General features: G+C 39.5%; 1 protein-coding gene across 3 annotated transcripts in view; it reads left to right on the forward strand.

The window, feature by feature from the left end:
* Positions 1-17,657, forward strand: part of LOC128187905 (uncharacterized) — a 403,124-nt gene that overhangs the window by 202,495 nt on the left and 182,972 nt on the right. The gene's annotated exons all lie outside the window — the stretch shown is intronic.

The raw sequence follows: 17,657 nt of genomic DNA on the forward strand, positions 1-17,657 counted from the left end.
CAGTAGGGGGATGAAGTTTTACATAGGAATATATAGAAATTTTTTTAAATCTTTCTTCTCAAAAACTAGGACGCCAGGAAAACTCAAATTAAAATGGAAGCATCCTCAGGTAGTGTAGATTCTAGTTTGTGCAAATCATGGTCCCCGGGGATAGGGTAGGGCCACATTAGGGGGATCAAGTTATACATAAGAATACCGAGAGAAAATCTTTAAACTTTCTTCTCAAAAACTATGACGCCAGGAAAACTCAAATTAAAATGGAAGCATCCTTAGGTAGTGTAGATTCTAGTTTGTGCAAATCATGGTCCCCGGGGGTAGGGTTGGGCCAGAGTAGGGGGATCAAGTTTTACATAAGAATATAGAGAGAAAATCTTTCAACTTTCTTCTCAAAAACTATGACGCCAGGAAAGCTCAAATTAAAATGGAAGCATCCTCAGGTAGTGTAGATTCTAGTTTGTGCAAATCATGGTCCCCGGGGATAGGGTTGGGCCACAGTAGGGGGATCAAGTTTTACATAGGAATATATAGAGACCATTTTTAATCTTTCTTCTCAAAAACTATGACGGCAGGAAAGCTCAAATTAAAATGGAAGCATCCTCAGGTAGTGTAGATTCTAGTGTGTGCAAATCATGGTCCCAGGGGGTAGGGTTGTGTCACAGTAGGGGGATCAAATTTTACATAGGAATATATAGAAAAAAAAATTAATCTTTCTTCTCAAAAACTATGACGCCAGGAAAACTCAAATTAAAATGGAAGCATCCTCGGGTAGTGTAGATTCTAGTTTGTGCAATTCATGGTCCCCGGGGGAAGGGTTGGGCCACACTAGGGGGATCAAGTTTTACATAGGAATATATGGAGAAAATCTTTAAACTTTCTTCTCAAAAACTATGACGCCAGGAAAATACAAATTAAAATGGAAGCATCCTCAGGTAGTGTAGATTCTAGTGTGTGCAAATCATGGTCCACGGGGTAGGGTTGGGCCACAGTCGGGGGATCAAGTTTTACATAAGAATATATCGAGAAAATCTTTAAACTTTCTTCTCAGAAACTATGATGCCAGGAAAACTCAAATTTAAATGGAAGCATCCTTAGGTAGTGCAGAATCTAGTTTGTGCAAATCATGGTCCCCGGGGTAGGGTTGGGCCACAGTAGGGGGATGAAGTTTTACAAAGGAATATATAGAGAAAATTTTTAATCTTTCTTCTCAAAAACTATGATGCCAGGAAAGCTCAAATTAAATTGGAAGCATCCTCAGGTAGTGTAGATTGTAGTTTGTGCAAATCATGGTCCCCTGGGGTAGGGTAGGGCCACAATAGGGGGATCAAGTTTTACATAAGAATATATAGAGAAAATCTTTAAACTTTCTTCTCAAAAACTATGACGCCAAGAAAACTCAAATTAAAATGGAAGCATCCTTAGGTAGTGTAGATTCTAGTTTGTGCAAATCATGGTCCCCGGGGGTAGGGTTGGGCCACAGTAGGGGGATGAAGTTTTACATAGGAATATATAGAGAAAATCTTTAAACTTTCTTCTCAAAAACTATGACGCCAGGAAAGCTCAAATTAAAATGGAAGCATCCTCAGGTAGTGTAGATTCTAGTTTGTGCAAATCATGGTCCCTGGGGGTAGGGTTGGAACACAGTAGGGGGATCAAGTTTTACAAAGGAATATATAGAGAAAATTTTTAATCTTTCTTCCCAAAAACTATGATGCCAGGAAAGCTCAAATTAAAATGGAAGCATCCTCAGGTAGTGTTGATTCTAGTTTGTTCAAATCATGGTCCCCGGGAATTTGGTAGGGCCACAGTAGGGGGATCAAGTTTTACATAAGAATATAGAGAGAAAATCTTTAAACTTTCTTCTCAAAAACTATGACGCCAGGAAAGCTCAAATTAAAATGGAAGCATCCTCAGGTAGTGTAGATTCTAGTTCGTGCAAATCATGGTCCCCGGGGGTAGGGTAGGGCCACAGTAGGGGGATCAAGTTTTACATAGGAATACATAGAGAAAATCTTTAAACTTTCTTCTCAAAAACAATGACGCCAGGAAAGCTCAAATTAAAATGGAAGCATCCTCAGGTAGTGTAGATTCTAGTTCGTGCAAATCATGGTCCCCGGGGGTAGGGTAGGGCCACAGTAGGGGGATCAAGTTTTACATAGGAATACATAGAGAAAATCTTTAAACTTTCTTCTCAAAAACTATGATGCCAGGAAAACTCAAATTAAAATGGAAGCATCCTTAGGTAGTGTAGATTCTAGTTTGTGCAAATCATGGTCCCCGGGGGTAGGGTTGGGCCACAGTAGGGGGATCAAGTTTTACATAAGAATATAGAGAAATTTTTTTTAATCTTTCTTCTCAAAAACTATGACGCCAGGAAAACTCAAATTAAAATGGAAGCATCCTCAGGTAGTGTAGATTCTAGTTTGTGCAAATCATGGTCCCCGGGGGTAGAGTTGGGCCAGAGTAGGGGGATCAAGTTTTACATAAGAATAAATCGAGAAAATCTTTAAACTTTCTTCTCAAAAACTATGACGTCAGGAAAGCTCAAATTAATATGGAAGCATCCTCAGGTAGTGTAGATTCTAGTTTGTGCAAATCATGGTCCCCGGGGATAGGGTTGGGCCACAGTAGGGGGATCAAGTTTTACATAGGAATATATAGAGACCATTTTTAATCTTTCTTCTCAAAAACTATGACGGCAGGAAAGCTCAAATTAAAATGGAAGCATCCTCAGGTAGTGTAGATTCTAGTGTGTGCAAATCATGGTCCCAGGGGGTAGGGTTGTGTCACCGTAGGGGGATCAAATTTTACATAGGAATATATAGAAAAAAAATTTAATCTTTCTTCTCAAAAACTATGACGCCAGGAAAACTCAAATTAAAATGGAAGCATCCTCGGGTAGTGTAGATTCTAGTTTGTGCAAATCATGGTCCCCGGGGGAAGGGTTGGGCCACACTAGGGGGATCAAGTTTTACATAGGAATATATGGAGAAAATCTTTAAACTTTCTTCTCAAAAACTATGACGCCAGGAAAATTCAAATTAAAATGGAAGCATCCTCAGGTAGTGTAGATTCTAGTTTGTGCAAATCATGGTCCCCGGGGGTAGGTTGGGCCACAGTAGGGGTATCAAGTTTTACATAGGAATATATAATGAACATTTTTAATCTTTTTTTTTCAAAAACTATGATGCCAGGAAAGCTCAAATTAAATTGGAAGCATACTCAGGTAGTGTAGATTGTAGTTTGTGCAAATCATGGTCCCCGGGGGTAGGGTAGGGCCACAATAGGGGGATCAAGTTTTACATAAGAATATATAGAGAAAATCTTTAAACTTTCTTCTCAAAAACTATGACGCCAGGAAAACTCAAATTAAAATGGAAGCATCCTTAGGTAGTGTAGATTCTAGTTTGTGCAAATCATGGTCCCCGGGGGTAGGGTTGGGCCACAGTAGGGGGATGAAGTTTTACAAAGGAATATATAGAGAAAATCCTTAAACTTTCTTCTCAAAAACTATGACGCCAGGAAAGCTCAAATTAAAATGGAAGCATCCTCAGGTAGTGTAGATTCTAGTTTGTGCAAATCATGGTCCCCGGGGGTAGGGTTGGAGCACAGTAGGGGGATCAAGTTTTACAAAGGAATATATAGAGAAAATTTTTAATCTTTCTTCCCAAAAACTATGATGCCAGGAAAGCTCAAATTAAAATGGAAGCATCCTCAGGTAGTGTAGATTCTAGTTTGTTCAAATCATGGTCCCCGGGAATTTGGTAGGGCCACAGTAGGGGGATCAAGTTTTACATAAGAATATATAGAGAAAATCTTTCAACTTTCTTCTCAAAAACTATGACGCCAGGAAAGCTCAAATTAAAATGGAAGCATCCTCAGGTAGTGTAGATTCTAGTTCGTGCAAATCATGGTCCCCGGGGGTAGGGTAGGGCCACAGTAGGGGGATCAAGTTTTACATAGGAATACATAGAGAAAATCTTTCAACTTTCTTCTCAAAAACTATGACGGCAGGAAAGCTCAAATTAAAATGGAAGCATCCTCAGGTAGTGTAGATTCTAGTTCGTGCAAATCATGGTCCCCGGGGTAGGGTTGGGCCACAGTCGGGGGATCAAGTTTTACATAAGAATATATCGAGAAAATCTTTAAACTTTCTTTTCAAAAACTATGACGCCAGGAAAACTCAAATTAAAATTGAAGCATCCTCAGGTAGTGTAGTTTTCAGATTGTGCAAATCATGGTCCCCGGGGGTAGGGTTGGGCCACAGTAGGGGGATCAAGTTTTACATAGGAATATATAGAGAACATTTTTAATCTTTTTTCTCAAAAACTATGATGCCAGGAAAGCTCAAATTAAAATGGAAGCATCATCAGGTAGTGTAGATTCTAGTTTGTTCAAATCATGGTCCCCGGGGATTTGGTAGAGCCACAGTAGGGGGGTCAAGTTTTACATAAGAATATAGAGAGAAAATCTTTCAACTTTCTTCTCAAAAACTATGACGCCAGGAAAGCTCAAATTAAAATGGAAGCATCCTCAGGTAGTGTAGATTCTAGTTCGTTCAAATCATGGTCCCCGGGGGTAGGGTAGGGCCACAGTAGGGGGATCAAGTTTTACATAGGAATACATAGAGAAAATCTTTAAACTTTTTTCTCAAAAACTATGACGCCAGGAAAACTCAAATTAAAATGGAAGCATCCTCAGGTAGTGTAGATTCTAGTGTGTGCAAATCATGGTCCCCGGGGTAGGGTTGGGCCACAGTCGGGGGATCAAGTTTTACATAAGAATATATCGAGAAAATCTTTAAACTTTCTTCTCAGAAACTATGACGCCAGGAAAACTCAAATTAAAATGGAAGCATCCTTAGGTAGTGCAGAATCTAGTTTGTGCAAATCATGGTCCCCGGGGTAGGGTTGAGCCACAGTAGGGGGATGAAGTTTTACAAAGGAATATATAGAGAAAATTTTTAATCTTTCTTCTCAAAAACTATGATGCCAGAAAAGCTTAAATTAAATTGGAAGCATACTCAGGTAGTGTAGATTGTAGTTTGTGCAAATCATGGTCCCCGGGGGTAGGGTAGGGCCACAATAGGGGGATCAAGTTTTACATAAGAATATATAGAGAAAATCTTTCAACTTTCTTCTCAAAAACTATGACGCCAGGAAAACTCAAATTAAAATGGAAGCATCCTTAGGTAGTGTAGATTCTAGTTTGTGCAAATCATGGTCCCCGGGGGTAGGGTTGGGCCACAGTAGGGGGATGAAGTTTTACATTGGAATATATAGAAAAAATCTTTAAACTTTCTTCTCAGAAACTATGATGCCAGGAAAACTCAAATTAAAATGGAAGCATCCTTAGGTAGTGCAGAATCTAGTTTGTGCAAATCATGGTCCCTGGGGTAGGGTTGGGCCACAGTAGGGGGATGAAGTTTTACAAAGGAATATAGAGAGAAAATTTTTAATCTTTCTTCTCAAAAACTATGATGCCAGGAAAGCTTAAATTAAATTGGAAGCATACTCAGGTAGTGTAGATTGTAGTTTGTGCAAATCATGGTCCCCGGGGGTAGGGTTGGAGCACAGTAGGGGGATCAAGTTTTACAAAGGAATATATAGAGAAAATTTTTAATCTTTCTTCCCAAAAACTATGATGCCAGGAAAGCTCAAATTAAAATGGAAGCATCCTCAGGTAGTGTAGATTCTAGTTTGTTCAAATCATGGTCCCCGGGAATTTGGTAGGGCCACAGTAGGGGGATCAAGTTTTACATAAGAATATATAGAGAAAATCTTTCAACTTTCTTCTCAAAAACTATGACGCCAGGAAAGCTCAAATTAAAATGGAAGCATCCTCAGGTAGTGTAGATTCTAGTTCGTGCAAATCATGGTCCCCGGGGGTAGGGTAGGGCCACAGTAGGGGGATCAAGTTTTACATAGGAATACATAGAGAAAATCTTTCAACTTTCTTCTCAAAAACTATGACGGCAGGAAAGCTCAAATTAAAATGGAAGCATCCTCAGGTAGTGTAGATTCTAGTTCGTGCAAATCATGGTCCCCGGGGTAGGGTTGGGCCACAGTCGGGGGATCAAGTTTTACATAAGAATATATCGAGAAAATCTTTAAACTTTCTTTTCAAAAACTATGACGCCAGGAAAACTCAAATTAAAATTGAAGCATCCTCAGGTAGTGTAGTTTTCAGATTGTGCAAATCATGGTCCCCGGGGGTAGGGTTGGGCCACAGTAGGGGGATCAAGTTTTACATAGGAATATATAGAGAACATTTTTAATCTTTTTTCTCAAATACTATGATGCCAGGAAAGCTCAAATTAAAATGGAAGCATCATCAGGTAGTGTAGATTCTAGTTTGTTCAAATCATGGTCCCCGGGGATTTGGTAGAGCCACAGTAGGGGGGTCAAGTTTTACATAAGAATATAGAGAGAAAATCTTTCAACTTTCTTCTCAAAAACTATGACGCCAGGAAAGCTCAAATTAAAATGGAAGCATCCTCAGGTAGTGTAGATTCTAGTTCGTTCAAATCATGGTCCCCGGGGGTAGGGTAGGGCCACAGTAGGGGGATCAAGTTTTACATAGGAATACATAGAGAAAATCTTTAAACTTTTTTCTCAAAAACTATGACGCCAGGAAAACTCAAATTAAAATGGAAGCATCCTCAGGTAGTGTAGATTCTAGTGTGTGCAAATCATGGTCCCCGGGGTAGGGTTGGGCCACAGTCGGGGGATCAAGTTTTACATAAGAATATATCGAGAAAATCTTTAAACTTTCTTCTCAGAAACTATGACGCCAGGAAAACTCAAATTAAAATGGAAGCATCCTTAGGTAGTGCAGAATCTAGTTTGTGCAAATCATGGTCCCCGGGGTAGGGTTGAGCCACAGTAGGGGGATGAAGTTTTACAAAGGAATATATAGAGAAAATTTTTAATCTTTCTTCTCAAAAACTATGATGCCAGAAAAGCTTAAATTAAATTGGAAGCATACTCAGGTAGTGTAGATTGTAGTTTGTGCAAATCATGGTCCCCGGGGGTAGGGTAGGGCCACAATAGGGGGATCAAGTTTTACATAAGAATATATAGAGAAAATCTTTCAACTTTCTTCTCAAAAACTATGACGCCAGGAAAACTCAAATTAAAATGGAAGCATCCTTAGGTAGTGTAGATTCTAGTTTGTGCAAATCATGGTCCCCGGGGGTAGGGTTGGGCCACAGTAGGGGGATGAAGTTTTACATTGGAATATATAGAAAAAATCTTTAAACTTTCTTCTCAGAAACTATGATGCCAGGAAAACTCAAATTAAAATGGAAGCATCCTTAGGTAGTGCAGAATCTAGTTTGTGCAAATCATGGTCCCTGGGGTAGGGTTGGGCCACAGTAGGGGGATGAAGTTTTACAAAGGAATATAGAGAGAAAATTTTTAATCTTTCTTCTCAAAAACTATGATGCCAGGAAAGCTTAAATTAAATTGGAAGCATACTCAGGTAGTGTAGATTGTAGTTTGTGCAAATCATGGTCCCCGGGGGTAGGGTAGGGCCACAATAGGGGGATCAAGTTTTACATAAGAATATATAGAGAAAATCTTTCAACTTTCTTCTCAAAAACTATGACGCCAAGAAAACTCAAATTAAAATGGAAGCATCCTTAGGTAGTGTAGATTCTAGTTTGTGCAAATCATGGTCCCCGGGGGTAGGGTTGGGCCACAGTAGGGGGATGAAGTTTTACATAGGAATATATAGAGAAAATCTTTAAACTTTCTTCTCAAAAACTATGACGCCAGGAAAGCTCAAATTAAAATGGAAGCATCCTCAGGTAGTGTAGATTCTAGTTTGTGCATATCATGGTCCCCGAGGGTAGGGTTGGAACACAGTAGGGGGATCAAGTTTTACAAAGGAATATATAGAGAAAATTTTTAATCTTTCTTCCCAAAAACTATGATGCCAGGAAAGCTCAAATTAAAATGGAAGCATCATCAGGTAGTGTAGATTCTAGTTTGTTCAAATCATGGTCCCCGGGAATTTGGTAGGGCCACAGTAGGGGGATCAAGTTTTACATAAGAATATAGAGAGAAAATCTTTCAACTTTTTTCTCAAAAACTATGACGCCAGGAAAGCTCAAATTAAAATGGAAGCATCCTCAGGTAGTGTAGATTCTAGTTCGTGCAAATCATGGTCCCCGGGGGTAGGGTAGGGCCACAGTAGGGGGATCAAGTTTTACGTAGGAATACATAGAGAAAATCTTTCAACTTTCTTCTCAAAAACTATGACGCCAGGAAAGCTCAAATTAAAATGGAAGCATCCTCAGGTAGTGTAGATTCTAGTTCGTGCAAATCATGGTCCCCGGGGGTAGGGTAGGGCCACAGTAGGGGGATCAAGTTTTACATAGGAATACATAGAGAAAATCTTTAAACTTTCTTCTCAAAAACTATGACGCCAGGAAAACTCAAATTAAAATGGAAGCATCCTTAGGTAGTGTAGATTCTAGTTTGTGCAAATCATGGTCCCCGGGGGTAGGGTTGGGCCACAGTAGGGGGATGAAGTTTTACATAGGAATATATAGAAATTTTTTTAAATCTTTCTTCTCAAAAACTATGACGCCAGGAAAACTCAAATTAAAATGGAAGCATCCTCAGGTAGTGCAGAATCTAGATTGTGCAAATCATGGTCCCCGGGGTAGGGTTGGGCCACAGTCGGGGGATCAAGTTTTACATAAGAATATATCGAGAAAATCTTTAAACTTTCTTTTCAAAAACTATGACGCCAGGAAAACTCAAATTAAAATGGAAGCATCCTCAGGTAGTGTAGTTTTTAGATTGTGCAAATCATGGTCCCCGGGGGTAGGGTTGGGCCACAGTAGGGGGATCAAGTTTTACATAGGAATATATAGAGAACATTTTTAATCTTTTTTCTCAAAAACTATGATGCCAGGAAAGCTCAAATTAAAATGGAAGCATCATCAGGTAGTGTAGATTCTAGTTTGTTCAAATCATGGTCCCCGGGGATTTGGTAGAGCCACAGTAGGGGGGTCAAGTTTTACATAAGAATATAGAGAGAAAATCTTTCAACTTTCTTCTCAAAAACTATGACGCCAGGAAAGCTCAAATTAAAATGGAAGCATCCTCAGGTAGTGTAGATTCTAGTTCGTTCAAATCATGGTCCCCGGGGGTAGGGTAGGGCCACAGTAGGGGGATCAAGTTTTACATAGGAATACATAGAGAAAATCTTTAAACTTTCTTCTCAAAAACTATGACGCCAGGAAAACTCAAATTAAAATGGAAGCATCCTCAGGTAGTGTAGATTCTAGTGTGTGCAAATCATGGTCCCCGGGGTAGGGTTGGGCCACAGTCGGGGGATCAAGTTTTACATAAGAATATATCGAGAAAATCTTTAAACTTTCTTCTCAGAAACTATGACGCCAGGAAAACTCAAATTAAAATGGAAGCATCCTTAGGTAGTGCAGAATCTAGTTTGTGCAAATCATGGTCCCCGGGGTAGGGTTGAGCCACAGTAGGGGGATGAAGTTTTACAAAGGAATATATAGAGAAAATTTTTAATCTTTCTTCTCAAAAACTATGATGCCAGAAAAGCTTAAATTAAATTGGAAGCATACTCAGGTAGTGTAGATTGTAGTTTGTGCAAATCATGGTCCCCGGGGGTAGGGTAGGGCCACAATAGGGGGATCAAGTTTTACATAAGAATATATAGAAAAAATCTTTAAACTTTCTTCTCAAAAACTATGACGCCAGGAAAACTCAAATTAAAATGGAAGCATCCTTAGGTAGTGTAGATTCTAGTTTGTGCAAATCATGGTCCCCGGGGGTAGGGTTGGGCCACAGTAGGGGGATGAAGTTTTACATTGGAATATATAGAGAAAATCTTTAAACTTTCTTCTCAGAAACTATGATGCCAGGAAAACTCAAATTAAAATGGAAGCATCCTTAGGTAGTGCAGAATCTAGTTTGTGCAAATCATGGTCCCTGGGGTAGGGTTGGGCCACAGTAGGGGGATGAAGTTTTACAAAGGAATATATAGAGAAAATTTTTAATCTTTCTTCTCAAAAACTATGATGCCAGGAAAGCTTAAATTAAATTGGAAGCATACTCAGGTAGTGTAGATTGTAGTTTGTGCAAATCATGGTCCCCGGGGGTAGGGTAGGGCCACAATAGGGGGATCAAGTTTTACATAAGAATATATAGAGAAAATCTTTCAACTTTCTTCTCAAAAACTATGACGCCAAGAAAACTCAAATTAAAATGGAAGCATCCTCAGGTAGTGTAGATTCTAGTGTGTGCAAATCATGGTCCCCGGGGTAGGGTTGGGCCACAGTCGGGGGATCAAGTTTTACATAAGAATATATCGAGAAAATCTTTAAACTTTCTTCTCAGAAACTATGACGCCAGGAAAACTCAAATTAAAATGGAAGCATCCTTAGGTAGTGCAGAATCTAGTTTGTGCAAATCATGGTCCCCGGGGTAGGGTTGAGCCACAGTAGGGGGATGAAGTTTTACAAAGGAATATATAGAGAAAATTTTTAATCTTTCTTCTCAAAAACTATGATGCCAGAAAAGCTTAAATTAAATTGGAAGCATACTCAGGTAGTGTAGATTGTAGTTTGTGCAAATCATGGTCCCCGGGGGTAGGGTAGGGCCACAATAGGGGGATCAAGTTTTACATAAGAATATATAGAAAAAATCTTTAAACTTTCTTCTCAAAAACTATGACGCCAGGAAAACTCAAATTAAAATGGAAGCATCCTTAGGTAGTGTAGATTCTAGTTTGTGCAAATCATGGTCCCCGGGGGTAGGGTTGGGCCACAGTAGGGGGATGAAGTTTTACATTGGAATATATAGAGAAAATCTTTAAACTTTCTTCTCAGAAACTATGATGCCAGGAAAACTCAAATTAAAATGGAAGCATCCTTAGGTAGTGCAGAATCTAGTTTGTGCAAATCATGGTCCCTGGGGTAGGGTTGGGCCACAGTAGGGGGATGAAGTTTTACAAAGGAATATATAGAGAAAATTTTTAATCTTTCTTCTCAAAAACTATGATGCCAGGAAAGCTTAAATTAAATTGGAAGCATACTCAGGTAGTGTAGATTGTAGTTTGTGCAAATCATGGTCCCCGGGGGTAGGGTAGGGCCACAATAGGGGGATCAAGTTTTACATAAGAATATATAGAGAAAATCTTTCAACTTTCTTCTCAAAAACTATGACGCCAAGAAAACTCAAATTAAAATGGAAGCATCCTTAGGTAGTGTAGATTCTAGTTTGTGCAAGTCATGGTCCCCGGGGGTAGGGTTGGGCCACAGTAGGGGGATGAAGTTTTACATAGGAATATATAGAGAAAATCTTTAAACTTTCTTCTCAAAAACTATGACGCCAGGAAAGCTCAAATTAAAATGGAAGCATCCTCAGGTAGTGTAGATTCTAGTTTGTGCAAATCATGGTCCCCGGGGGAAGGGTTGGGCCACACTAGGGGGATCAAGTTTTACATAGGAATATATGAAGAAAATCTTTAAACTTTCTTCTCAAAAACTATGACGCCAGGAAAATACAAATTAAAATGGAAGGATCCTCAGGTAGTGTAGATTCTAGTTTGTGCAAATCATGGTCCCCGGGGGTAGGTTGGGCCACAGTAGGGGTATCAAGTTTTACATAGGAATATATAGAGAACATTTTTAATCTTTCTTTTCAAAAACTATGACGCCAGGAAAGCTCAAATTAAAATGGAAGCATCCTCAGGAAGTGTAGATTCTAGTTTGTTCAAATCATGGTCCCCGGGAATTTGGTAGGGCCACAGTAGGGGGATCAAGTTTTACATAAGAATATAGAGAGAAAATCTTTCAACTTTCTTCTCAAAAACTATGACGCCAGGAAAGCTCAAATTAAAATGGAAGCATCCTCAGGTAGTGTAGACTCTAGTTCGTGCAATTCATGGTCCCCGGGGGTAGGGTAGGGCCACAGTAGGGGGATCAAGTTTTACATAGGAATACATAGAGAAAATCTTTCAACTTTCTTCTCAAAAACTATGACGCCAGGAAAGCTCAAATTAAAATGGAAGCATCCTCAGGTAGTGTAGATTCTAGTTCGTGCAAATCATGGTCCCCGGGGGTAGGGTAGGGCCACAGTAGAGGGATCAAGTTATACATAGGAATACATAGAGAAAATCTTTAAACTTTCTTCTCAAAAACTATGATGCCAGGAAAACTCAAATTAAAATGGAAGCATCCTTAGGTAGTGTAGATTCTAGTTTGTGCAAATCATGGTCCCCGGGGGTAGGGTTGGGCCAGAGTAGGGGGATCAAGTTTTACATAAGAATATATAGAGACCATTTTTAATCTTTCTTCTCAAAAACTATGACGGCAGGAAAGCTCAAATTAAAATGGAAGCATCCTCAGGTAGTGTAGATTCTAGTGTGTGCAAATCATGGTCCCAGGGGGTCGGGTTGTGTCACAGTAGGGGGATCAAATTTTACATAGGAATATATAGAAAAAAAATTTAATCTTTCTTCTCAAAAACTATGACGCCAGGAAAACTCAAATTAAAATGGAAGCATCCTCGGGTAGTGTAGATTCTAGTTTGTGCAAATCATGGTCCCCGGGGGAAGGGTTGGGCCACACTAGGGGGATCAAGTTTTACATAGGAATATATGGAGAAAATCTTTAAACTTTCTTCTCAAAAACTATGACGCCAGGAAAATACAAATTAAAATGGAAGCATCCTCAGGTAGTGTAGATTCTAGTTTGTGCAAATCATGGTCCCCGGGGGTAGGTTGGGCCACAGTAGGGGTATCAAGTTTTACATAGGAATATATAGAGAACATTTTTAATCTTTCTTTTCAAAAACTATGACGCCAGGAAAACTGAAATTAAAATGGAAGCATCCTCAGGTAGTGTAGATTCTAGTGTGTGCAAATCATGGTCCCCGGGGTAGGGTTGGGCCACAGTCGGGGGATCAAGTTTTACATAAGAATATATCGAGAAAATCTTTAAACTTTCTTCTCAGAAACTATGATGCCAGGAAAACTCAAATTAAAATGGAAGCATCCTTAGGTAGTGCAGAATCTAGTTTGTGCAAATCATGGTCCCCGGGGTAGGGTTGGGCCACAGTAGGGGGATGAAGTTTTACAAAGGAATATATAGAGAAAATTTTTAATCTTTCTTCTCAAAAACTATGATGCCAGGAAAGCTTAAATTAAATTGGAAGCATCCTCAGGTAGTGTAGATTGTAGTTTGTGCAAATCATGGTCCCCGGGGGTAGGGTAGGGCCACAATAGGGGGATCAAGTTTTACATAAGAATATATAGAGAAAATCTTTAAACTTTCTTCTCAAAAACTATGACGCCAAGAAAACTCAAATTAAAATGGAAGCATCCTTAGGTAGTGTAGATTCTAGTTTGTGCAAATCATGGTCCCCGGGGGTAGGGTAGGGCCACAGTAGGGGAATGAAGTTTTACATAGGAATATATAGAAATTTTTTTAAATCTTTCTTCTCAAAAACTATGACGCCAGGAAAACTCAAATTAAAATGGAAGCATCCTCAGGTAGTGTAGATTCTAGTTTGTGCAAATCATGGTCCCCGGGGGTAGGTTGGGCCACAGTAGGGGTATCAAGTTTTACATAGGAATATATAGAGAACATTTTTAATCTTTCTTTTCAAAAACTATGACGCCAGGAAAACTCAAATTAAAATGGAAGCATCCTCAGGTAGTGTAGATTCTAGTGTGTGCAAATCATGGTCCCCGGGGTAGGGTTGGGCCACAGTCGGGGGATCAAGTTTTACATAAGAATATATCGAGAAAATCTTTAAACTTTCTTCTCAAAAACTATGATGCCAGGAAAACTCAAATTAAAATGGAAGCATCCTCAGGTAGTGCAGAATCTAGTTTGTGCAAATCATGGTCCCCGGGGTAGGGTTGGGCCACAGTAGGGGGATGAAGTTTTACAAAGGAATATATAGAGAAAATTTTTAATCTTTCTTCTCAAAAACTATGATGCCAGGAAAGCTTAAATTAAATTAGAAGCATACTCAGGTAGTGTAGATTCTAGTTCGTGCAAATCATGGTCCCCAGGTTAGGGTAGGGCCACAGTAAGGGGATCAAGTTTTACATAGGAATACATAGAGAAAATCTTTAATCTTTCTTCTCAAAAACTATGACGCCAAGAAAACTCAAATTAAAATGGAAGCATCCTTAGGTAGTGTAGATTCTAGTTTGTGCAAATCATGGTCCCCGGGGGTAGGGTTGGGCCACAGTAGGGGGATGAAGTTTTACATAGGAATATATAGAGAAAATCTTTAAACTTTCTTCTCAAAAACTATGACGCCAGGAAAGCTCAAATTAAAATGGAAGCATCCTCAGGTAGTGTAGATTCTAGTTTGTGCAAATCATGGTCCCCGGGGGTAGGGTAGGGCCACAGTAGGGGGATCAAGTTTTACATAAGAATACAGAGAGAAAATCTTTAAACTTTCTTCTCAAAAACTATGACGCCAGGAAAACTCAAATTAAAATGGAAGCATCCTCAGGTAGTGTAGATTCTAGTTTGTGCAAATCATGGTCCCCGGGGGTAGGGTTGGGCCAGAGTAGGGGGATCAAGTTTTACATAAGAATATATCGAGAAAATCTTTAAACTTTCTTCTCAAAAACTATGACGCCAGGAAAGCTCAAATTAAAATGGAAGCATCCTCAGGTAGTGTAGATTCTAGTTTGTGCAAATCATGGTCCCCGGGGATAGGGTTGGGCCACAGTAGGGGGATCAAGTTTTACATAGGAATATATAGAGACCATTTTTAATCTTTCTTCTCAAAAACTATGACGGCAGGAAAGCTCAAATTAAAATGGAAGCATCCTCAGGTAGTGTAGATTCTAGTGTGTGCAAATCATGGTCCCAGGGGGTAGGGTTGTGTCACAGTAGGGGGATGAAGTTTTACATAGGAATATATAGAAATTTTTTTTAATCTTTCTTCTCAAAAACGATGACGCCAGGAAAACTCAAATTAAAATGGAAGCATCCTCAGGTAGTGTAGATTCTAGTGTGTGCAAATCATGGTCCCCGGGGTAGGGTTGGGCCACAGTCGGGGGATCAAGTTTTACATAAGAATATATCGAGAAAATCTTTAAACTTTCTTCTCAAAACTATGATGCCAGGAAAACTCAAATTAAAATGGAAGCATCCTTAGGTAGTGCAGAATCTAGTTTGTGCAAATCATGGTCCCCGGGGTAGGGTTGGGCCACAGTAGGGGGATGAAGTTTTACAAATGAATATATAGAGAAAATTTTTAATCTTTCTTCTCAAAAACTATGATGCCAGGAAAGCTTAAATTAAATTGGAAGCATACTCAGGTAGTGTAGATTCTAGGTCGTGCAAATCATGGTCCCCGGGGGTAAGGTAGGGCCACAGTAGGGGGATCAAGTTTTACATAGGAATACATAGAGAAAATCTTTAATCTTTCTTCTCAAAAACTATGACGCCAAGAAAACTCAAATTAAAATGGAAGCATCCTTAGGTAGTGTAGATTCTAGTTTGTGCAAATCATGGTTCCAGGGGGTAGGGTTGTGTCACAGTAGGGGGATCAAATTTTACATAGGAATATATAGAAAAAAAATTTAATCTTTCTTCTCAAAAACTATGACGCCAGGAAAACTCAAATTAAAATGGAAGCATCCTCGGGTAGTGTAGATTCTAGTTTGTGCAAATCATGGTCCCTGGGGTAGGGTTGGGCCACAGTAGGGGGATGAAGTTTTACAAAGGAATATATAGAGAAAATTTTTAATCTTTCTTCTCAAAAACTATGATGCCAGGAAAGCTTAAATTAAATTGGAAGCATACTCAGGTAGTGTAGATTGTAGTTTGTGCAAATCATGGTCCCCGGGGGTAGGGTAGGGCCACAATAGGGGGATCAAGTTTTACATAAGAATATATAGAGAAAATCTTTCAACTTTCTTCTCAAAAACTATGACGCCAAGAAAACTCAAATTAAAATGGAAGCATCCATAGGTAGTGTAGATTCTAGTTTGTGCAAGTCATGGTCCCCGGGGGTAGGGTTGGGCCACAGTAGGGGGATGAAGTTTTACATAGGAATATATAGAGAAAATCTTTAAACTTTCTTCTCAAAAACTATGACGCCAGGAAAGCTCAAATTAAAATGGAAGCATCCTCAGGTAGTGTAGATTCTAGTTTGTGCAAATCATGGTCCCCGGGGGAAGGGTTGGGCCACACTAGGGGGATCAAGTTTTACATAGGAATATATGAAGAAAATCTTTAAACTTTCTTCTCAAAAAGTATGACGCCAGGAAAATACAAATTAAAATGGAAGGATCCTCAGGTAGTGTAGATTCTAGTTTGTGCAAATCATGGTCCCCGGGGGTAGGTTGGGCCACAGTAGGGGTATCAAGTTTTACATAGGAATATATAGAGAACATTTTTAATCTTTCTTTTCAAAAACTATGACGCCAGGAAAGCTCAAATTAAAATGGAAGCATCCTCAGGAAGTGTAGATTCTAGTTTGTTCAAATCATGGTCCCCGGGAATTTGGTAGGGCCACAGTAGGGGGATCAAGTTTTACATAAGAATATAGAGAGAAAATCTTTCAACTTTCTTCTCAAAAACTATGACGCCAGGAAAGCTCAAATTAAAATGGAAGCATCCTCAGGTAGTGTAGACTCTAGTTCGTGCAAATCATGGTCCCCGGGGGTAGGGTAGGGCCACAGTAGGGGGATCAAGTTTTACATAGGAATACATAGAGAAAATCTTTCAACTTTCTTCTCAAAAACTATGACGCCAGGAAAACTCAAATTAAAATGGAAGCATCCTCAGGTAGTGTAGATTCTAGTTCGTGCAAATCATGGTCCCCGGGGGTAGGGTAGGGCCACAGTAGGGGGATCAAGTTATACATAGGAATACATAGAGAAAATCTTTAAACTTTCTTCTCAAAAACTATGATGCCAGGAAAACTCAAATTAAAATGGAAGCATCCTTAGGTAGTGTAGATTCTAGTTTGTGCAAATCATGGTCCCCGGGGGTAGGGTTGGGCCACAGTAGGGGGATCAAGTTTTACATAAGAATATATAGAGACCATTTTTAATCTTTCTTCTCAAAAACTATGACGGCAGGAAAGCTCAAATTAAAATGGAAGCATCCTCAGGTAGTGTAGATTCTAGTGTGTGCAAATCATGGTCCCAGGGGGTAGGGTTGTGTCACAGTAGGGGGATCAAATTTTACATAGGAATATATAGAAAAAAAATTTAATCTTTCTTCTCAAAAACTATGACGCCAGGAAAACTCAAATTAAAATGGAAGCATCCTCGGGTAGTGTAGATTCTAGTTTGTGCAAATCATGGTCCCCGGGGGAAGGGTTGGGCCACACTAGGGGGATCAAGTTTTACATAGGAATATATGGAGAAAATCTTAAAACTTTCTTCTCAAAAACTATGACGCCAGGAAAATACAAATTAAAATGGAAGCATCCTCAGGTAGTGTAGATTCTAGTTTGTGCAAATCATGGTCCCCGGGGGTAGGTTGGGCCACAGTAGGGGTATCAAGTTTTACATAGGAATATATAGAGAACATTTTTAATCTTTCTTTTCAAAAACTATGACGCCAGGAAAACTCAAATTAAAATGGAAGCATCCTCAGGTAGTGTAGATTCTAGTGTGTGCAAATCATG

Source organism: Crassostrea angulata, chromosome 6, assembly GCF_025612915.1.
Source record: "Crassostrea angulata isolate pt1a10 chromosome 6, ASM2561291v2, whole genome shotgun sequence".
Classification (NCBI taxonomy): domain Eukaryota; kingdom Metazoa; phylum Mollusca; class Bivalvia; order Ostreida; family Ostreidae; genus Magallana; species Magallana angulata.